This window comes from Cygnus olor, chromosome 1, assembly GCF_009769625.2.
Source record: "Cygnus olor isolate bCygOlo1 chromosome 1, bCygOlo1.pri.v2, whole genome shotgun sequence".
NCBI classification, from domain to species: Eukaryota; Metazoa; Chordata; class Aves; order Anseriformes; family Anatidae; genus Cygnus; species Cygnus olor.
The window spans coordinates 144833123-144856262 of record NC_049169.1 but is presented as its reverse complement, the minus strand read 5'-3'; the positions used below and the strand labels follow the sequence as shown (position 1 = coordinate 144856262).

At 44.3% G+C, this 23140-nt stretch overlaps 1 long non-coding RNA gene across 1 annotated transcript; it reads left to right on the top strand.

Moving 5' to 3' along the window:
• Window positions 1-2961: 2961 nt before the first annotated feature.
• LOC121068288 lies at window positions 2962-16106 on the top strand. The gene is made up of 3 exons (XR_005818800.1): window positions 2962-3022; window positions 9607-9729; window positions 15408-16106. It is a non-coding gene; the product is annotated as an uncharacterized LOC121068288 (long non-coding RNA).
• The last annotated feature ends 7034 nt before the right edge of the window (window positions 16107-23140 follow it).

The following is a 23140-nucleotide window of genomic DNA, read 5'->3' as shown; positions in this document are numbered from 1 at the left end:
CTGCCAGTGTAATTTAAGCTCATAGAATCATAGGATATCCCAAGTTGGAAGGGACTCACAAGGATCATCAAGTCCGAGTCCTGGCTCCACACAGGACCACCCAAAAACCAAACCCTACGTCTGAGAGCGTTGTCCAAATTCTCCTTGATCTCTGACATGGTTGGTGCAGTGAGCACTGCCCTGGGGAGCCTGTCCCAGTGCCCAACCACCCTCTGGGTGCAGAACCTTTCCCTAACACCCAGCCTGACCCTCCCCTGTCCCAGCTCCATGCCCTTCCCTCGGGTCCTGTCGCTGTCCCCAGAGAGCAGAGCTCAGCGCCTGCCCCTCCGCTCCCCTCGTGAGGGAGCTGCAGGCCGCCATGAGGCCTCCCCTCAGCCTGCTCTGCTCTGCGCTGAGCAAAACCGGGGGCCAGAACCGCTACTCATACGTCTTCCCCTCCATACCCTTCACCATCTTCATAACCCTCCTTTGGGCACTCTCTAACAGCTTCATTTCTTTCTTATACTGTGGTGCCCCAAAACTGCACCCAGTATTTGAGGTGAGGCCCCACCAGCACAGAGCAGAACAGGACCATCCCTTCCCTTGACCGGGCTAACAGTACTGTGCCTGATACACTCAGGGTACAGTTGGCCCTCCTGGCTGCCAAGGCATGCTGCTGGCTCATGTTCAGCTTACTTTTGACCAAAATCCCCAGCTCCCTTTCTGCAGTGCTGCTCTCCAGCATCTCGTCCCCCAGTCTGTATGTATAGCCAGGGGTGCCCCTTCCCAGGTGCAGAGTCTGGCACTTGCTCTTGTTAAAATTCATATTGTTGGTGATCACCCAGCTCTCTAATTTGTCCAGATCTCTCTGCAAGGCCTTACCACCCTCGACGGAGTCAACATCACCACCCAATTTGGTATTGTCCACGAATTTGTCAAAAAACCTTCAACTCCTACATTCAAATTGTTTACGAACACCGAAGAGGACTGATCCTAAAATGGATCCCTGGGCAACCCCGCTAAGTGACAGGTTGCCATCCTGATGTAACCCCATTTACAAGAAACCTTTGGGCCTGGCCTGTCAGCCAATTGTTCACCCACCTTATTATGCTTTTATCTAACTGTATTCTGGTCATTTGTCCAGGATACTGTGAGAGATAGTATTGAAAGATTTACTGAAATCCAGAAAGGTTACATTGACTGGCTTCCTTTGATCAACTAGCTGGGTGATCTTGTCATAGAATGAAATCAAGTTTGTTAGACATGACCTTCCGCTAGTGAACCCATGTTGGCTCTGACCAGTGGCTGCGTTGTCCTTCAGGTGTTTTTCAGTAACTCCCGGAATAATCTTCTCCATAATTTTAACAGGCACAGAAGAGAGACTGACAGGCTTGTGATTGCCAGGATCTTCTTTCTTGCCCTTCTTGAAAACTGGGACCACATTTGGCAGCTTCCAGTTAACTCTCCAGATTCCCAAGACAGTTGAATAATAACTGAGAGATGTCCCGCAGTGATATCAGCCAGCTCTCTGAGTACCCTGCGATGCATCCCACCAGGCCCCATGGACTTATATCCATCCAGGTGGAGCAGCAGATCCCGCACAAATTTGGGGTTGACTGGAAGTTTATCATTTCTGCAGTCACAACCCTCCAACTCAGGGCAGCTGGGGTCCCAGAGCCCATCTGTTGAAAACAGAAGCAAAAAATGCATTAAACATCTCTGCTTGGTCTATGTTCCTGTTTGTGAGGTGGCTGTCCTCATCAACTATTGGATCAACGTTTGCTCTGGTCTTCCTTTTCCTGTTAACATACTTTAAAAAACCTTTTTTATTGTCCTCCACACTGCTGGCTAGCTTCAATTCTAATTGAGCCTTTTCCATGTGAATTCTCTTTCTACAAAGGTGAGTAGCATCCCTGCAGTCCTCCCACGTCACCCAATCTTGCTTCCAGCGACCATACACTTTTTTTTCCCCACCTAACCTCTTGAAGAAGAGCTCGGTATTGTGCACTACTGTTTTATTCATTCCTGTTCTTTAGCAGAGGGACCCTTTGGGCTCAGTATTGTGTAGTTTTAACTTCAGTTTTCCTTTGGAGGTGGAGTTTGGTGTAGAAACATGATCAGGTCAGGAGACAGTAACTGGGGCAACCCCCCCCCCCCAAAAAAAAAAAAAGTTTATTTACAGTACAATTATTACAGACACTGCAATTCCTTTCCTCTCTGAATCCTGTGGGCTGCTGCTGCCTGACAAAAATGTAATTACATACCTTAAATGTATGAAGACATCTCTCTGGTGTTCCCCCATCACCAAAAGGCTATTTATAGCCTATGCTGAGAAATGCAGTAGGCAACGGTATTTCCAGATACAGTATCACAGTCTTTATAGTGTATGCAGTGGCTCCACAGGTGATACATACAGATATGAAGTGATTACCTTAGTAGGAAAAAAGAAAGAAAGAAGAGAGAGAGAGAGAGAGAGAGAGAGAGAGAGAGAAAGAAAGAAAGAAAGAAAAGAAAGAAAGAGAGAAAGAGAAGCCTGTTTGGAACCACAATTTTAGGGTGTAGCGAAGTGTACAGCTCCTTTTGGAGTGGGGCTGGAAAGGGGTCTCATTTAAGCAACAGAGATGAAAAAAAAAATAAGCTTGGCTTTTCTTTTTTTTTTTTTTTTTTTTTTTCCATGCATAATAATAATTTTGGGATTGAATATAGCTGGTTGTATGTATTTAATTTTTTCCCCTCTATTTGTATATTAATATAATTCTTGTTTAATCTCATGACATTTTAGATGTAAGAAATCTTGCAGAAAATATAATTACTGAAGGTTTGCTGCCTCTGGACTTACAGTTTTGTACTTTGGAGGTTTTTTTTTCATCACATCCTGACTGTGTTGTGATGTAGAGCATATGTTACTGACATGAATGCACTGAGGTCACCACAGCCATTGCTGAGCTCCTATTTATGTATTTTTAAAAGGAGAAGAGAGGGGAAGAAGTTGAACTGTTTGCTGCCATGCTGCTGTTATGACCTGTTTCAAAGAAACTTCCATGTAAGTAAGTTGCGGTCAAATAACTGTGTTTCTGAAGTACAGGCATGCTAGAAAGTTTTTTTGGCTTAGCTTGCATGTCGGGAATGAGAAAGGTCAATTAAGAAAATATCAGAGCTGGATAAATCAATTTAAAATTTTGAGAATGCAAGATTTATGAGAAACTAAGAGGCACAATGATGAATGTGTAGGGTTGCAGCTTAATTCTAACCTTTCTGTTTATGATTTGTAATAGTCTTCAAAACTATGATTATATATATTTTAAAAATATGTAATACGTGTCAACATTTCACATTACAACACCTTGTGTTTTCTTTCCTGTAGGTTGGCATGACTTAGTTTAACATGTACTAAACAAACAATCAAACAAACCAGTTTATAAGTGATTTCTTGGTCAAATGAGAAGTCAAATATTTGCTTTTTAACTAATAGCACAAGCAGCCTGGATTGCCACATGGGCATTGATCAGTTATCTCTAAACATCACAAACATAGGCATCCTATGCATACTTAACATTGAAAAATTGTATATAAAATATCTGTGAGTTTTCAGTGTTATTTTGTAAAACTTCTAAGAGTGGTCTAACTGCATACTATTTGTATGTAAGTGATTTGAATGCATTCTGTGGCTTACTGCTTTATATGTCCTGTGGACTGCATTTCAGAGTAGAAAGAATCGAGTTAACTGAATGTCAACAAACAAAACAAAGTAATTTATTCATGACAGCACAGAAGTCTGTGAAGATTTGTTTTTCCTGTTTCCCAAGTATTAGTTTTTCCTTGCAATAATAAATAATGCATGTTAATGTAAGTACGCACAGCACAATCCTTTCCTGACTTTGGAATGTATGCTCAATATATACTTGGGTGTAACACTGATAGCAACCAACTTTAAGATTCTCTGAACTTTTAAAGAATTTTTTTATAGATTATATGTATTATTGAGAAAATGCTTTTATATGTAATTTTAGGCAAGACGTTAATGAGAACAGAGATTCCTTTTATACAATTCCAGTCCTAAAAGGGGAATCTCTCTCATGTATGCTTGTAAGAACACAGATATGAGTCCTTTTTGTGCAGAACACTTGATGGAAAGTACAAAATGGAAAATAAGAATAAAGAAACTTCAGAGGATTTTTTTTTTCAAGCTAAATTAGCTGTGGCCATGTGTGCAATAAAAACTCATCTTCATTCTTATCAGAAAAAAAAGGGTTAATAATTGCACTGAATGTCCAGTCATGTTTTAAAAGTGCATTTTCACAAGCCTTCAATCAGTCAAATTGAAAGTAGCCTTCTGTAGAAAACTCAGGCATTTTTCAGCAAAGGCCATTTCTGTTACAGATCACAGCTTCCTTTCCTTTGATGTTTGTGATGACATCCTTGCAAGAATTTTTATTTTTAGCAATAAACATTTTAATGTCCTTCAGCATACCCACAAGTATCTACATATCTGTCTTGGTATATCAGGATGTTGTTTAAGATTTAGATCAAAAGTATCATCTGGAATGCAACCACTGGAACAGGAACATTTATATAATATTAATGGTACTGGTTATTCTTGTATTAATGAGCAAATTTATTGTGGAAAAAAAATGTTTTTCAGAAATTGGAGAACATTTATGATTCAATATTAATGTTTTAAAATAAGTATGTGTACTTCTTAATTCCCTGTTCTGCAAAGGGGCCTCTAGAAGGAGCATTTATTTTTAGTCCCTTTAGTAGAAGCCAAATCAAAGTAATTTTTTCTTATTTTTATTGCCTCACATACTTGACAGAGTACTTTCTTTCCTCTGAACTGTACAATCACCACGTTAGGTCTATCTTTTTTTCCTCTGTCTCTTGTGTTTTGTTGTTGTTGTTTCTTGTTGTTGTTTTTTTGTTGTTTGTTTGTTTGTTTGTTTTTTTTAATCACCGGAGAAGTGTTGCCATCTCCACCTCATAAAAAGCTGGCCTTGTCACATTTCATGACCAGCCCAGGTCAATATAACTGCAGGATTTCTCTGGAAAGGGCAGTCCTGGTCTCTCCCTTGCCCTTGCAGTACATACCACCTTTCCTCTTATTGCTTTGCAATCATATATCCTTGTGGTGAGCCAGACCTGTTCTATTGAAGCTGAGGTGTATTTCAGTTGCACCTAGAAAATCCCTGACTGCAACTGAGGCTTGTGTCAGTATCAGAAGCTGTTTGATTACGTGTCTCAGGTGCTTATGTTAGTATTGACTTTTCAAGGTGCACAACCCTCTGAAACCCCAAACCTCAAATTCTAGAGTTTAAATGAAACTCAGTGGAAAAAAGAGGCATTGATTCCTGATGGCTTCCTCCAGTGGTACAAAAGAAAACTTTGCACCGAAAGAAAACTTTGTCAAATACAGTTTTCCTCTTGTTTCCAGACTCTGCTCTGCAATGTACTGTAGTGTGCTGTCCACTGTTCTTCGTCCTCCACTTCTACAACAGCACCTTGGTTTTAAAGTCAGGACTAGAAATAATGGACAATATGGAATATTACCTTCTTCTAAATAAATAAATAAAATCATGGCTATCTTCAGGTTGGGGTTGACACAGACAATCCCTTAAGGAGACTAAAAGCTCCTGGTATCCATGAGCATCCGAGGTAGAAATGTGTTGGATATAAATACCCATGTGCACACAAATGAAACACGGCTTTTACTAATGTCACTTGTTCAGACGGGAGAGATTGTTCTGTTAAAGCTTTCTCTCACATCTGACTTCCTGCAGATCTCAGAGACAAAATAATTTTCAGAACTGGACACCGAACAGACTTTTTAGCCCCTTTGGACTGTGCTAACCTCTGTGGTGGTCGCTGCAACTGCAGGAGTGCAATGTGCTAGGAGAGGTTAGGGCTGCTCTGCCCTCTTGTCCCCTGCAGCACCCCTGGGTGCCATCCGGCCTTCAACAGCCACCCCGGTGTTCCCACCTCTCCCACCCTACTGCTGGGGCCCATCGCCTCCTCGTTCAGCTGTGCCTGCTCCGTCAAACCCTTCTGAGAAGAGCTGCAACAGCAGCTGAGATAAAAGTAAAGCAACAGATGGATGGGGAACGATAACAGCGTTGCGTTTTGGTGCACCAGGCAATGATCCTGCCACAAAGATCTCGATGCTGTGCTAGAGCAAGTGCTGTTTTATCTTGTCTCTTGCTGCTACCCTGAACCCGCTTCTGGTCAAATTATCCATTAGAGGGAGCCACAGAGCAATTTATCAGCAGATCGGCTCCAGGGCGTAGTTTTTAGATCTATTAAGTACACATATGGAATAATAATACATCAACAATAGGTTCAGAAAGGGACTCTGGGCTTTTCTCCATATTGTGGTGAATTAGTTTTGGCCCTGCTGAGGCTGATTTCCTCACCGCCGTATCCAGAGTCCTTGGGTTTAAAGCCCTTGTTTATTTTCTTTGACGCCCCTCCCTGCCGTGCAGTTATCTCGTTCCCACAGCATGCGTGTTTTTAACAACAGTATTTAAAAGATTGATGCAATCTCCAAAAAGTAACCTGCAACAGCACCGAGTGCAGTGGAAGCTACCAGACGTCAGCCTGCTGGGCAGGGGACCTTTGAAATCCTCATGGATTACTCCAGGACGAGGCTGTGCACCATTCAACTTCCTGAGACAAAAGCTGTTTACAGCTATAAAATGCTAACAAACCCCAAAACTTCGTTATTTTACATCAACTAGCTGGGGTCTGGGCCTGCTCCAGCATTTTTTCTTGTTGCACTCATTGCTGCAGACAGTGATGAAACCGGACAAGTCAAATGATCGGCTTGGCCTTGACACAGCTGTAATGTAGTTGAAAGTAGGGGGAAACCCAAATATACTGCCTTGGCCATGGGAATCTGAAACCTTCCTGCTTATTTATAGGGAAACAAAATGAAAAATCTGTAATTCCCTTGCTTTCAGACTTCTCTAGATATTATTCTGCGATAAGGTATTGCACAAAGCATCAGGAAGGAGAGTTAGAAGACTTAAATAATTCCATCTTCCAAAGCTGCCAATAAGAAATCCCTTCAAACTTCCCAGTAAGGAGGCCCAGGTGAAGCTGTAAGGCCGCTTCAGTGCACAGGGTGGCTGAGGCTGTCAGGGCCCTCTGGAGGCCACCAGGCCCAAGGCCTGCCCCAGCAGGGCCACCCAGCGCAGGCTGCCCAGGCCCATCTCCAGGCGGCTTTGGAAGGCCTCAAAGGAAGGAGACTTGTTTTTACATTAAAAAAAATATATAATTTTAACATTCAAAACAAGAAGATATAATAGAAGGTCACATAACTTGGAAGCAAATGCTAATTTTTAGTAATAATCTCCTGCAGCAAGACAAGCTGACAAGACGTCCATGACAAATGACCTTAGGCGGGACCGCTGGAGTAGCCCTCGCTGCAGCCTCGAAGCAGCAAGGAAGGGCTTGCATACCTCTGGGTTTGCAGCAGAACTGGAATGATTTATCTACTCTGCATTATGTCAGTAGGTTTGTGTCTAAACAGCTGAAGTGAAGACCAGTTTTGCTGATAAATAACACAGAAAATTAAATCGCTGGCTCACCCATAGCGGTGGCGTCACCGTCCCTGGGGGTGTTCAAGGAGAGGTTGGACGTGGTGCTCAGGGACATGGTTTAGTGGGTGACATTGGTGGTAGGGGGGTGATTGGACCAGGTGATCTTGGAGGTCTTTTCCAACAGGCAGACGTAGTGCAGGCACTGAGCATGGCTCTGCTGGGGGGGCCAGCCACCCCAGCTCCATTCCTTGGGCTCCTCAAGGTTGTCATCTCCCCTTCGGAGCATGACAGGGGACACCTCCCTGTGCCTGTGTTGCCCTAGGATGCTGCAGGCATCACCCAGATCTGGGCACCTCCTCCACAACAGGGCTCAAGGACCGAGCAGGCTGGAAAGACAACGTGCACTGTCACACTCGAGGCAAAATTTCTGTCCTCCTTGCTCCAGTGGAGGAACGGGAGCTCCGGCGCCTGCCCCAGGGGTTTGGTCGCTGGTAAGCAGATAGTGGGTGCCCGAGCTGCTGGTGGCTTCTGGCCTGGGCAGCATCCCCTCCCAGGGCTGGCTGTGGAACTGTCTGGATATGAACTGGCTGCTGATTAGGTGCAAATGGGGTTATTTAATTAAAAAAAAAAAAAAAAAAAAAAAAAAGAGCCAGCTAATTGAGTTTAAACTATGTGGTTTATAGGAGAAAATGCTGAAGTTAATTACAGTTGCCATCTGTCTCATCAAAAAACTCTTTCTCTTTAAATACCTCTATTGTCAGTGCTGTTTTTAATATCCTTCTGAAATTTATTTCAGTGGGGAGGGTTGAAATGAAAGGACTTTCTTCCCCATAATCTCTAGCAGACAACAGAGTGGCGTGGTGACCTTCTGTTGCTATTTATTTTAAAGGGAATATCACGAGGGCTTTGATCAGGGCAATCTTAGCTCCGTGCAGGAAGCTCGCATGATCTTTTCCAGGGACTCATTCAAGGAGGTCTTTGCGTGCGCGTTGCTGTAAGGAGCAAATTGCAAACAGGAACAACATTCATTTTCCCAGCCTTTCCTTTCCACTACCTGGCCACGAGTTTATTCCTGTGATAATAATAATTCTCATAACACCACGGTGCTTAACACCCACACACGTGTGTGCACACACCTTGTTCTTAAGAGCTGTGTCACCATATATGAGATAGGAGGCACCTTGAGAGCCTCCCAGTACACTTGTGGACCCATCCTAGAGGACACAGCACAATCTCTTACCCCATGAATTTATTTGAACCGTGGGGCCATTTATCTCAGGCTCCTTCTGTGCTGCAGTCACCAGGGGATGCTAGCACGAATCGCCTCGTTTCCAGGAGGGTGGCGAAGTATTTGGAATTAACGTTGTGTATTGCTATTGGAAAAATAAATGAGGTCAGACTGGTGATAGATGCAAGGTGGCTGTGAAGCTGGCAACAGGAAAACAAAACCCAGCAAACTCTTTCAAAAGCCCATCTGTCTTCTTGCATGCACATCCCCCGAAACATTCATTTAGCTGGCAAACGAGGAGGTCTCTCTGACAATGTTTGCAATTTCCAGGCTCGGAGGAACAAATGAATTCATGTGTACTGAATTCTATGAATTCAAGGAAAACTCAAGGGAGATTTCATCTACTATGGGAAGGAAAAAGTCCTCACCCTGATTCAAAGAGAAACAACATCCTTTATTCCTCTTAGCTAGAGGGCTGTGCTGCCACCAGTCAGCACAGCGCGATGACAGCTTGGAAACCTCGCCGCTCTTACGGCTTGGATAAAAAACTGACCTAATGGGAGTGATAAAGAATTAGGCAATAAGATTAGAGATTGTTCCCAAATCAGTCCACTAGGATTAGCCAGGCTTTGTTCCATGGCAACTTAGCTAAGGATAATCATGACTACAAACGGCGCCGTTCCCATTTCTTGGGTGGAGCACGGAGTCAAATCGCTGGTGTCCAAAGGCGTTTATTGCTGCGCTTGGCGGGTCTGAAATGTCACTGTTGCTGCACTTCAGCAGTTCAGTTAGGCTGTATTAGGTGATGCATGAAGAGTTCGAAACCCAGCAGGCACGCTGAGTTCATCAGTCCTTTTTTTTTTCCAGGTGGGATTTCTGGCTCTAGCCCTTCAGGTTGACTCTCTTGTCCCTGCCCTGGGTCACCGGTGGCATACGTGGCACGAACGGACGGCGTGAGCAATGTGGGCTTGGGCAGCATCTGGCACATTGGTGGGTCCTCATCGTTAGCCAGTCAAGAAACAACCTTGAGACTTTCTTAAGAATAATGAACCTTGCACTTCTTTATATATATATATTTATATTTTAATTCCACTGTATGCTCTCCCCACCGCACATTGCACTATACTTTTATTTTAAATGCGTCTGCCTCTCTAACCTGTGCTTGGAAACTGTTGTGCTTTCTTAATAAACCAATCTGAGCATGAATCATTTTACACATTTAATTGTGGTGGCATAGCCACTTAAACAATGATGACGAGTGTGTATTTAACAACTTCACTGCAGGCAACACCAAAGTTACACAGGGCTCAGGTAGCACGTATCTGTTTGTGCAAAACCACAGAAAAATACTCTAGAAGGGGAAAAAACACCGTATTTACGGTGTTTTTTATGGTATAAATGTTTACATTTTTTATGGTATAATGTTTATCTCCAAACTGTCATTTATTTGTCTTAAAACCGGCCGAGGTTTTAAGCCTCTAGCCAAGACCCGACCCAAATGTGTAAGCGGCTGAAGGGAAGAGGAGCGAATCCCAGCTGCAGTGATCCAAACACAGACGCATCCAAACGGAGCGCTGTTTATTCAGGGCACATGGAGTGCAGAATTGGAGCTGGATGGAGTGAAGCCCGTGCACAAATTTCCCCTTTAAAATTAGTCTCCTCTGTTAAGCTTTGGCAAGATACTTCTGGTTCAGTTGCCCTCCTTCTTGACCTCGGAGAGGTCCCCTTAGTATGGGTGTTGCTTCTTTGGCAGGCCAGCACCTTTCAGGTAGGGTGTTAGCTGAGCTCCACCTTGCCTTGCCATCATTACCCTTCCCGTTTTCATTCCCTTCTATAACTCTACTATGATTTAGCTCCTAAAGCCCCTAAAGCTAAATCATAGTAGCCAGGCCAGCTAGTGGCAACCCCCTAAAAAGCACAGGATCTTCACTAAACAAAATTTGTGCCATCTGCATTAATCACATGGTGCTCTAACTCCTCAAACACATAGTTTCATTGAAAGCAATTCTGGAGAGTCTGTTTAGTTTTAAAAGAGCTTAAAAAATTAACATACAATTTGTGCTTATGGTTGTATCCACACCGCTGTGTACCTTCAGGAATGCAGGGACTCCAGCATTGAAGACTATGGTTGTGTGGAGAACACCTTGCAGAGATAGGGCAGATGGTCTTTCTGGGGTGTGGTGTTTGGAAAGTCATACTCAGGTTTGCTGAAAGCCTGAGTGTGACTGCAGCCTTCGGGCTGCAGGGGTTATCCACGCACATCAGAGCTGCCGTGAGCCGATGCAATGCGTTGGGCACCGGTTGTGGCGAAGGGCCCGTCCAATCTGAGAACCCCCCCAGGCAGCACCGAGAGTTTGCTGCTCTTCAGATTCAACTTTCAAATTTATTTTATTTTTATTTTTAAATTTTAAACACAAATAACACACAGATTCCCCTTTCCTAAATTACGAGAGTTTATTCAGTGCTTCGTGCTCTTCTGCCAAGCCCATAAAGAACGCCTCCCCTTTAATGCTTTGCAGGAGAGCACTGATACTTTTTCCAGAGCTGATTTAATCTGTATATATTGAAGCCTGATATCCTGCAGATGTTTGGCTAAATGTTGATAAAAGAGCCGTAGCGAGCCACCATGGGAATTTTACCCTAATCCTCCCGAGGAAAAAAAAAAAGTCGATCCCAAGGGATGTGCCAGAGGTCAAACAAAAACTGACATTCCTCCTCCTGGTTTGGAAAACAGCCATCATCTTTACTTTTATTTACGACGAATATATGAAGGCTTTTTGTCAGCAGCTTGTCCTTTTATTTACGTGCTGGTAGGGTAACTGATCATTACAAGTCCCGTACGCCGCTAATCTTGCCGTAATGGTATTTCTAGTATGACAACTTTCGTCTGCTGACTGAACAAGCGCCGTCTTGCCTTTTCTCGGCATGGCCCCGAGTCAAAAAACGATTCCCTGGGATTTGAGGCTGCTGAGGCTCGTCTGTAGCTTTCGCACCGGTGCAATCAGACAAGTTGAAGTGGAAGCAGTGCAGCCCCCGAGCGTGGGTACTGAATGCTTATACCAGCACGGCTCATCTGACTGAATCCAGCGTAGCAGGCAGTCCACGCTGGCATTGCTGCACTGGGGTGCATGGACCAGCTGTCCTGGTCCAAGACAGCCCCGCAATTTCTACCTCTGTGCTGCCAGGACAGCTTTTTCATCAGTCTTTGATCCAGATTTTAGAAAGAGTGCGTGGGACAAGAAATTGAGCCTCATGTCTTTCAGCAAGGTCGTGAGTTTTTCCCTCTGTCTCTTTTCAGTTCTGGGAATTAGGGGCCTGGATTCTGATCCTACATTTGGCTATAGGGAACAGCGCAACACAGGGAACTTCCCCTTTTCTGGTAACCTCACACCAAATAACTCAGTGCAGGAAACACGCTCTCGGTCACACATCCCAGCACAGCAGATGTACTGCTGTCACAGGAGCTCATGTAAAGGCTTATCGTGCAGAATCCTCGTCACAGGACCAGGCTCAGGGCAGCTGTCCTCCTCTCCCACATGCTCGAGGGCATATGACATGGCTGCTGTACGATGGGGGTTTTGTTTGTTTGTTCCCTTTTTTGTTATTCTTTTTTATTTTTATTTTTTTTTTAGAGCCTGGGGACCATGTGAGGATGGTGTAGGTACACAATGTGTTAGGTTTGGCAACGAAAACGGCTGAAGAATTTCCCACTTCATCCCCCAGCCCAGCTGCTCACCCTTTCCCTTTGCTGAAGCAGCTTGTTTGCACAGTGGCAGCATCAGCCAGGTCAGAGAAATAACCTGTATTAAAAAGGAACTTTCGACAGAAAGTCATGAGGGGGACACTGGCTTGGGATTGGGATAGGGATGACTTGTAGAGGGCTAGCAATTTTTTAATATATCGTCACAAAAATAGTTTTTAGAGAACTCTGGGAAAGAAGCATGAAGCAGCTTGTGTTAGGGACGGGGTGGGGGGTGGGGGTAAAGCCACAAAAACAAACAAACAAAAAACATGAAAAACAAATGTTGAAATAAATGCAGCAAACAACTAAGATGACATTTGGAATTGCAAAAGCGTGTTGTCATTCACTGCGAGCATCAAGTGTACCTCTTCAATCTGTCTAATCTAATAGAAACAGCATGCACATCTAAAAAAACACCTCTACCAAAACATTTCAGATACACATCTTGCCCTGGGGAGATGATAAGGGAAGAGAGCAAACCAGGTATGACAGCTGCTAGAGGCATCATTTAATGCATGGTTAGGAGGCATTCGCATTCCTCTCTGATGAGCAGGGTAAAAACATACCTGGGATAGGGTAGGACAGGACGGGATGGGGTAGGATAGGTCACTGTTAACAATTAAAGCGTATTAACATTGAAAGTTGATTTCTCAAAGTATTTTCTTCACATTTGTCATTCAAAATATGCAAGTTCAACATGAACAACAACAACAAAATAGAGGTAGCATTAAAGCTTCATTTTGGATGCTAAATTTACTGGAGCAAATGTGAATGTTTTTATTGCCACTAACATATTTTAAACCAAGTCTGCCTTCAACCTGTTTTGCTGTTTTTTCTTTTTTATCTCATAGCAAGCTGTTATGGTTAAAACCCCCACCTCTTTCCAAACATACTCAGCATTAAGCCAACAAACTCTGCATAAATTCTTGTTTGAAGGAGCAACTGTGGCTCAAATCAAAAACTCTTGCAGGGAATGCTAGAGACTTTGCTGTGAGGAGCTTACACTAAGTGATCACAAACACTTTCCTGGCTGATAATCGATGAACCCACATGGTTTTTGTCCTACCACCCTAGCGTGTTATGGGCAAGAGAAGTGAGGCATCGAAGTGTGATCTGCCTCCCAGTGACCTAGCAGTGACTCTCCGGTCCTGGCTTGCCCACAGATAATCTTGCTCAAGAAAAGAGGAGCAAGAGCTTCGGGTTCCTGCAGATGAGAAAACTTCTTCCCGTGACTAGAAGCTACGCTGGCTGCTCTGTGATGCTCGAACATCTTTTCACTTTGGTGGTAAATGAAGCTAACAGATATGTAACAAAGCTTCTGCCATACTTTAAATGCTGTTTGGAGGTAGTCTACCCAATGACAGCTTCTAAAATGACTTTCTTCTAAACAGGAGAGGATTTAACACGCATTTTTATCTCATAGTAGGAAACAATTTTTGAGTAGGATTAGCTAAGGAGACAGTGCTTGCATTTGAATTACTTTTCTGCCTCAGACTTTACAAAAAAACTTTTTGGTGTCATTTTCCCTGTCACTGCCAGGAATCCCATGCAATCAGCAGCAATCGTGATATTTCATAGGTCTGAGGATGAGATCTGGAAGGAGCAGATGTTCCAGAGGGATTTTGCCTATGAATCAGAAGAAATTGGGAAACTGGTCCTTCTTTCTTTATTTGGCTTTGATACTGAATGGCTCCTGCCTCAGCTGCACAACCTGGCCCAGTGTCCCCATCCCTTCCTGCTGTCCCCTGGCTGCCACACCACAGGGAGCTGGGCATCTAGCACCTTAACACGCCGCCTGCCATCTTCTTAAAAAGTGCTTCCATCTATCTTGGCAGCTTTGGTCCGTGGCCTGGAGGAAAATATTTAAAAACCCATCAAACAACAGATTTCAGCAGTTGACCTCAGCAGTTCTTCGGAACTACATCATTTCCCTGTCGTTTATAAGCTGGTTACTGGAGAGGACGCAGGCTGGCTGGCCGGCAGCCAGGGAGCTGGTTCCTCTGCTCATCACTGCAAGCACTCCAGTCTGCTGCCACAAGCACCACTGGCAGATTAAAAAAAAAAAAAAGTCAAGACATGTTAAATATGCTTCGGTTTTCATAATAGTTTACAAAAGGAAAGCAAACAGCCTATCGTTACTCCAGAGATGTAAGAAGCTGTAGCTCATTTTCTGGCATTTTTTTTTTTTTCTGCACAGGCACTGCTGGAAGCAGTGGTAAAGTGTTGCTGATTTTCCTGAGCTTCAGATCCAGCCCTTTCTCTTACAATGCAGCCGCCTGGCAGATTTCAGACTGCTCTTTACGTTGCATCCCAGCCACCGCTTTTTGTGCATGTGACGCGGTTATCACTGAACAGCTAGTGCTGCTGCTTCGAGTGTTGTGTCTCCTCGCTCCCAAATTCAGGCTCCTTACCTGCTGCACTGGCACCAGCTGGAATCAGTGGGGAGCCACCACTGCTGTTAGACAGGGATATGCCAGAGGATGAGTTTCCTCCGTGCAAGGTGCCTGGCTCCCTTTTCACCAGCACTCCCAAGGGTCACAAAGGGGATAGTTGTGTCTGCTCTGGCTGCAGAGAAGGCTTGGGACAGAAACAGTCCCGGGATCACACCAGAGTGCCTTTGTAAACGGAGTCAACACTCCCTAAGGCAATAACCCCAAACTACCAAAGCCAATGGTACTTTGGCACTTTGAAAGTTTTCCCAGTCAAACATCGTGGATACTGGGCCAAAACCCACCTGAGTTCCCCTGGATTTTTTATTTTATTTTTTTTCTTTCTGAGTGGGAAACCTGCCCGTCTGTCCGTGCAGGGTAACGTGCTGGGGTTCAAACTTCTGACCAGGGTAGTTTGGTGGAGGAGGAAAATATAACCAGAGCTGGATGTCAAATGTCTTACATATAGCATTTTTATTTTTTTTTCTTTTTTACAGGACTCTTTTTCCTTTCACTGCAAATGGACAGCAGGCAGTCCCTGCATGGATAGCACTCACTGTCAGGTAGGCATTTTTTTTTCCCTTGCAGGTTCTCAAGCCCTATTTGTTGAACATCCCACGCGTCTTGTTTTAAGGAGACAATTATTTTCTCAGAAGACTTTCTACGTGACTTATATGCAAACCATGAGGGTGGCATCATCTCCAGATTACACACAGGAACTGAGACCCGTGTCAGAAGTGTCCATGTTGTGTGCGCTAACCATTTTGGATGGACAGCTTGAGATGCTGAGGACCCAGCTTTTGGAGCAGCTGACATTATTTGGCACTTTCTCTAATCAAAGCCAGGTAACCCAAGGTAAGCCTTGTGGGAAAGGCTTTTTCTCAGCTTCTTTCTGGGACTCAAAACACAGCAGAGAAAGACTTCCAGGTCTCAGTTCCTCGCCCGTACCCAGGATGGCCAAGAGACTGAGGGAACTGAAGTTATAGAGAAGGGCCTACTCAGCTCTAAGCTGGACTTTGCTTCCAGAAAATGAAGATAAAAGTCCCTAGCAGGTCTTTACATATGCAGCACATATTTTTTTCGGACAGTTGTAACCTGGAAACAGGCAAAAGTACATTTCCTGCCAAGCTGTCATTCCTTCCTCCTGAGGATGGTGACATTGCAACCTTTACATATTTTTTAACGCGAAAAAACAACAGTGTCCCTTAGTGCTATTTTGTAGTGCCTGACCCACAGCTGACATGAAAAGATACAAGCTCACCCCCCTCTGAAGCCTCTGATTAAATCAAACTGAAGTCAGAGAATGGAAAATTTCAGACCATCTGTTTAAAGTTATAAACAATTGAAACCAAGGTATTTTTCTGGCCAGACCTATCAACCATGTCTATAATAATCGGGCTTAGTTACGTTTCCTTAAATTGTGTTCCCTTCTTCCCCCATACAAAATATATTTGTGATTTAGAGCTCTACACTGGAAAAAGAAAAGCAAAGGAACAAAAAAACTCCCTTCCTGTAGAGACGAACATCAAGAAAGTACTGTTGCAGAGTCAAAACAAGGATACTGTTCACAGCTAAGACTCAAGCCTGTGTGGCTGCATATGTTTACAAAAATGGCTTGCACTCAGATGGCATGTGGGTTTGCTGCCACTCTTGGCAGCAGATTGCTTTCATCCCCCACCCACAGCTCTTTGACATGAGTATCTGTAGCCTCACCATGGTCTCAGAGGAGTTAACAGCACAGTCTCCAAACCTTCACAAAGGGAAAAGAAAAAAAAAAAAGAGTGGGATTCTTTTTTAATCTTTTGCATTTTTTACATTTTTCACATATTTGTGGCTATTGCTGCATAACAGGTAACCTGCAGGGGAGTGCGTACGTTTCTGGCTGTCAGGTCATCAGCTTCACCCTACCGGTTAGCAAACCATCTGAGAAAGTCTGCCAGGGAGAGGATGACTCTCTAATCAACCACATCCTCAGTGCATCACCATTAGATAACACGAGGAAACGTGTTCACTGTTTGCCGATTCATCATGCTGCTGTGGTGATTCATTCCCCACTGACTGGCACCGGGGCAGCAGCAAAGCCTGGGCTGAGAGCAGGGATGTGAAGATGAGCACCATCCCAACACAAGTGGGTTTTGTATGGTGTCTCTCCCATTTTTTTTTTTTTTTTTCCACAGCTGAAGGTTTGCCTGTTGCTGCCCCGAGCAGTCTGCCCTCCATTTAACTCCCAGAATTGGAGGTGTTGGCACTTGGGCGGGCTGCTCAAAGCACTGGGGGCACCGCACACCCCACAGAGATCAGCTGCCCCCCGTGGGATCTCCCTTCCCACCACGGCCATCTGTGTGCTGGCTGCACCATCCCACAGCAGGGCCTGGGCTCCCCCCGCAGCCAGGGAACAACAGCCGTATGTGGGCATCTCCAGAAGATGTGTCATCCCTCTTGCTTCAGACATCCACCTCCTTACAGGAAGCCTAAGCAACTGTTTTTGGATCAGTTCATTGAGCTCCTATGAAACTGTGCTTGAGCAAGACGCATCCATCCACCCCTCTACATTCAGAAATAAATCTGGAAAGTATACAGCTTTGCTGCTTCCAAGAGGAAGTTTGTTCAGCATTGATTATGACTGCAGAGGCATTATCCTTATTATATCATCTCCATTGACATGAATAAATAGAAGGGAGACAGAAGTTAGCAGTATCTTTTAAAACGGCTCAGGAAATCCAGTGTTTCTTGTATTCCTCTGGTGGCATAAGAAGAGATTCATGTTGTGAACTCTCTCTGCATTTTTGTTTGATTTTTTTCCCAGCCCCAGCATCATTCTCTGTCACCCATATGTAACTTGTCCATGCTTATCACACCATGATTGATGCAAGACTATGTGTGTAGTTTTATGGCCTGTCATCTGCCTGTTAACAAATGCGATGGGTACATGAGTTATCAGCAGTAGAGCTAGGTGCTTTGAGTTATTCCAGGGACTCAGAGTTGCTTTTGTAGGACGCACCATATTTTATATCACGTCTACAACACTGTTCCTTGCCGCTGTAATACATCATCAGCTTTTCCTCCAGAGAGTAACCTCTTCTATGTGGTTTCACTGAGGTTGTCTTTCTCTGCTAGCACATTCCCTGACGAGGTGAAGTACTTCTCAAATGCACCACGTATTTGACAACTACTGTCCCAGGAGTTAGGCAGACCTTAAGGATTAGACCTGGGAGTTTCCCTCAAGAACCAAAAAGTATGGTTTTTTTTTTTCAGCCAGTGAGGGTTAACATTCCTTCCAGCAAGAAATACAGTTTTTATGGTTTAGCCCTGGTAGCGGCATGTCAGTTAAATCCATATGAAAACATGACCCAGCCATTTGTCAGTATTTCAGGGCCAGATGGCAAGGCCTTATGGCAAGGCCTCGTGGCAAGGCCTCATGCTGACCTGCATCGCGGGGAACACTACACTTTGATCTTCACTTCTGGTTAGCCCAGGCTCCTGCCAAGCTCCTTGCCCCCCCAGCCTCTTTATGTACCACTGAGCAGGCTGATTAGCTGTGCGTGTGAATTTTCAATCCTCCTTTGTCTTTATTCAGTTTGTTGAAAGGCTCTCTTTCCCTCCGAAGCCTTTTCTCATGCATCGGCATTGCGGCCCAATCTGCTCCAGAAACATGCCTGAAGGTGACATGTTATACCCAAGCAAACAAAATGTTTAGTATGTTATTCTAAGTCCTTTGATATTTACCATGTATATAATGAAGGTTTGGTTAAAATTCTCGTCTCACCAAAACATTCCCGAGTTGTTCTTCCACCAGTAATGACCATGCGACATGTCCTGTTTTCCCACAGCATTCATTACATCCATTTAGACTCTGCTGGGGACACAGACAAGGATGAGAAAGAAACTGAGAGGTGCTGAGCTGACAGGATACAAGCAAGAGGGACTCTAAGGCACCGCATGGACTGCGCAGGGTGGGACAGGCAGACAAAAGAGGCACTCAGCCTAATTGCTGTTTGCAGGATGGTGTCACACTAAAACAAACACAGTTATTTAAAAGGAATTAAAAGCCAGAGATTAAAATGTCCTTGATAATGGCATCGTAACTGTACGTGCCCTTAGATAACCGTCACCTGTGCTCTCCAGTAAAGGGGAAGAGATCTCTAACTTCTCTTCAGAAGTCTTCACCTTCACTGAGAATGGTGGATTTTGTCTGTGCTGGAATCTCTAAAAGGTACAAGTGTCTTTAAAAGGGAGAAATAATATTTTCTCATTGTGTCTGTTTAGTAACACTAATGAACGAGTGGTATTTGATATGTTGTGGGAGTTCCTGACAATAGATCCACTTCACAAGCCTTTGTCTTGTGCCTAAGCAAGCCAGTATGTCAGTCTGACCTTCAAGAAGCTGGAATCCTTTGTGCTGGTTGCAGCTCTCCTGGATGTCCTCTTTGTCTTTTCTTATGAATAAGCAAAGCCTGTTAAACAATATTTGCTCATTATCAAGCTTTCCATTCTTAAGAAAGGAGGGATATTCTTCCCCTTTAAGGTTGTTTGTTCTACTTCTCGGTGGTACTAATTTCCAGTATACTGGCAGGTTATATAGACAACAGGCTTTAGCGACAGATTTTCTGCGTCTGAGTCACAGGATGCATTATGGAAAGAATATAATGTTCTTTAGAAGGAATTAGTGTGTACGATTTAGGACATAGGCAATGTAAAAATTCTCAAAATGAAGAGGTGGCAATAACTCACCATATTTGTCTCACAGAAAATATGGCCAGAAATGCTTCAGTCTTCTAAGAAAACACATGAAGTCTCTGACATGTTTCATTACATTTCCTTTTGCATTGGTTGTGACTGAGTTTGAATGTAGTACCTCTCGACTTTTGTAACCTGAATCCCATTCTTCCTAATAAAAAACAGCAAATAACCTCATATGTCTTTCCCTGCTGCACAATTGCATGGAACAGAAAACTACCGTGAGAGGGAAATTGTTTGAACGATCAGTGCACAAACACTTTCATGTGTGAAAGGCCTGTCTCTTCTGCAAATGCTTCCGTCCTGGTCTGTTGCCATGCTGCTTGCTTCTGGAGGTGGTTAGCCATCAGCTGTGGTTCGGCTGAGCAGAGCTCGCCTGAGCTCATCGTCGTCCCACTCCATGCCATCTTCTCGCTCTGTCACTGTAGGTGGGAGCAGGCCCTCAGATGGGTAACCTCTCAAACTATTTTAAGTACAGATGACCCCATTTCCAGGCATGGGGATAGGTAACATCAGTGCTCCCCAGCCTGTGATTTGCTCCATGAAGCATGAGAAAGTGATCCAGGGAATGACTGCAGAGTAATATCCTTAAAAACTGGACAATGCAGCTACTTGCACATATGAACTAACAACAACACTAACAAAAAAGTAACAATAAGAGACAATCCTTCAGGTTTTGGCCCTTTCTTTATCATTATAAATGCAAATCTTTGTGGAATTGCTATACAAACAAGCTTCCTTTGACAAAAAAAGGTTGAGGAGCAGTGGAAACAAAAGGCTTTTCAAGATACCTCTCAGTTTGTATGATTTCATTCTGTGTGAAGGGCAACTAAACAGCATTTCACAAGCCGTGTCTCTTCTGCACTGCAAATGTGACCCTCTGCAGCAGGAACAAATGTGACTAACAAGGCTGTAGCCCCTGCCTGAGTGGTCCTGGGCTGTGCCACGAAGCACCTTGAAGAGAAGGACTGAGACTTTTCCCCATTCTCTTAGAAAGCCGCTCCCCACAGGCTTCATCAAAGCACCCTCCTGATCCTCCTCACAGCTCTTCTTCCTTAAAATCCCTCTTTGCCATGCCACCAGCAGCAGTCACAGTAGGCTAATGACACTGCTGCCAATTGCACTGCCCAGCTTTGTCTCAGCCCTTTAATCACTCTCTCTTGTCTTTTATGCTGCCATCAAACTGTAAAGAACTGGGGCAATGCCCATCTCCTCCTTTTCTGTGTATCACTTAGTCTAATAGGGTCTAGCTCATGATGAGGCAGTCAAGGAGCTAAAGCAAAAGAAATAAAAATATATATACTGCCAAAAAAAATTAAGTAATACAGAGTTAAACAAAGGAAGCAATAAGGCCTCATACTTAGCATATTATACATATTTTTAAACAGCTGGTAATGGAAAAGATCACCATAGGAATAATAATTGTTACTATTTTTGCCTTGTGTAGATCTTTTCAACTATAAATCTCTGAGCACTCTAATTAAAGACTTAGCACATATCCAAGTACAAATAATTCCCATCTGGAAGGGATGGGATGCTGAAAAAGAAACAATCTAATGCCAACAATCCCCTCGTCTGATGTTATCACCACAGATCTGGGCGTAAGTTTCCATTTTTAATTAGCTAGCACTCTCAGTATAACACAACTGGATCAAGTCCTCCTCTACCATTTGATACGTGGGCTGGCAGTCACCATCAGACCTTGGATGTTTGCTACGGGCATGTACCAGCAAAACCGTGACTCCTGAAGTGACTCAGTCACTGGCTAGAAACACCTGCATGCCGCTCTGCTTAGTTTTAGCAATAAAGCTGGGATTCAGCTTCAGTGCTGAAGTCGGTAATTTCCTTCCCGTTTTACCACCCGACTTGTGTGGTAAAACAATTCATTCCTCTAATTTCTTACTGACAGCATTAAGATTTCAGCTTTCCCTTTGTGGGATGGCAACCGCCTCTTCTCTGCGGTAAACAGCTGAGCAATCAGTGTCAGCAGTAACCACACACCTTTTCCTTGGAGTCAGGCAGCCGGAGTCCCAGCAGAGTCTTCTCCGCAGAAAGCAGCAAGCTTTTGCGTATCTTTTTACTAAAACTTCTGCAGCTGCTTGGGTGGTTTATCACTTTACCGTGTGCCAAAGGGGAAGGATGAAGGTAAGCATTTTCTCCCTCCTGTTTGATAGCAAGGTGAGTGGTTCCCATACCTGTTTTTGAGGCCAGCAACCTATCTGCAAACCTCCCAGCTTCCAGCCTCTCTCGTCTTTTCACCAACCAACAAGCTCCTTGGAGAAGCTCTGAGTCAGTTCTGGGTTTGCGCCATGGACCCGTCACTAGGAGCCAGGCAGCCAAATAGGTGAAAGGTGCCCTGTCACCATCCTTTGGTAGCTGTTTCAGCTGAAATTCCCTTTTTTTTTCTCCCTAGGGGAGATCTCAGACCCTCTTTGGGGAGAGGAAAGGCTTCACTCAGCTCCTTGCATGGAGCCACACTGTGTCCTTCCCCCTGCCCAGCTCTGCTGGCCCAGATACGGCCTGCTCAGATGACTTGAAATAGAGAAGGGTCGAGGAGGAAAAGTGGCAGCTGAAGCCAGACCAAATCAAATTATTTAATCAAACTATTTAAAAAGCGTCCCCATGCAACAGACTTTGAGCTTCTTGCTTTAAAAAGCCTGCAACTTTCTGTCATGTTTTCCTCATCTCACCCCAGCTGTAGGAGTAAAGGGCTGGCCCCAGTCCTAAGTTAAAGTATTTGTGAATGTGAAGCTCAGGTGGCAAGGCCCCTTGACGCTGCCTGTGTACTGGCCGTAACGCTTTAGCAAGGGGAATTGTTTAAAGGGGTGATCAATCTTCCCTGTCATGTTTGCTGTGTGAACTTGCCTGTGCAAGGTATGTAGTAAAAGCCTTTTCTGTGGCCTTCCTGTGTTGACACAAAGCTGGCAAATCTGGTGGTAGCCCTTCCCAGGTGCCCTTCTTGTGATGAAGCCAGCATGTTTTGCAAACACGGAGTTGGCCAAGACAGCCGCTTTCGTGAGCACCAGGATTTGCCTACATAAAGCGCTGGGAGTGGATGAGTAAAAGAGTGGCAAGCAGGCCTGTGGGGACTGGTTTATGCCCGTGCAGTGATGTTCTTTATGCAGCTCAGAATACAGTAATCCTCTTGTGCAAATCTGAGGAGATTTAGCAAAGGTGTTTGGTACCTGTTGGCAGCTGTTACTTCTCCCCTTCCCCCCCACCCCACCCCCTTTTTTTTTTTTCTTCATTTCTGTTTTGACAAAAAAAAAAGAGATTGATTTGGCTAGATGGCTGACATCAAGTCCTTAGATAGGGCAACTAAATATCTGACTTTTATCATTGAATTTTGCAGTCAGTATAGGATGGGGGAAAAGCTAAAGCTGAGACCTACACATCACCAACGCTTGCTAGCAGGACAAGGAAATGTGGCAGTGGCATCAAGCCTACCTCTAAGACTTAGGTCTTCACTGCTCAAACTGGTTGGATAGCACAG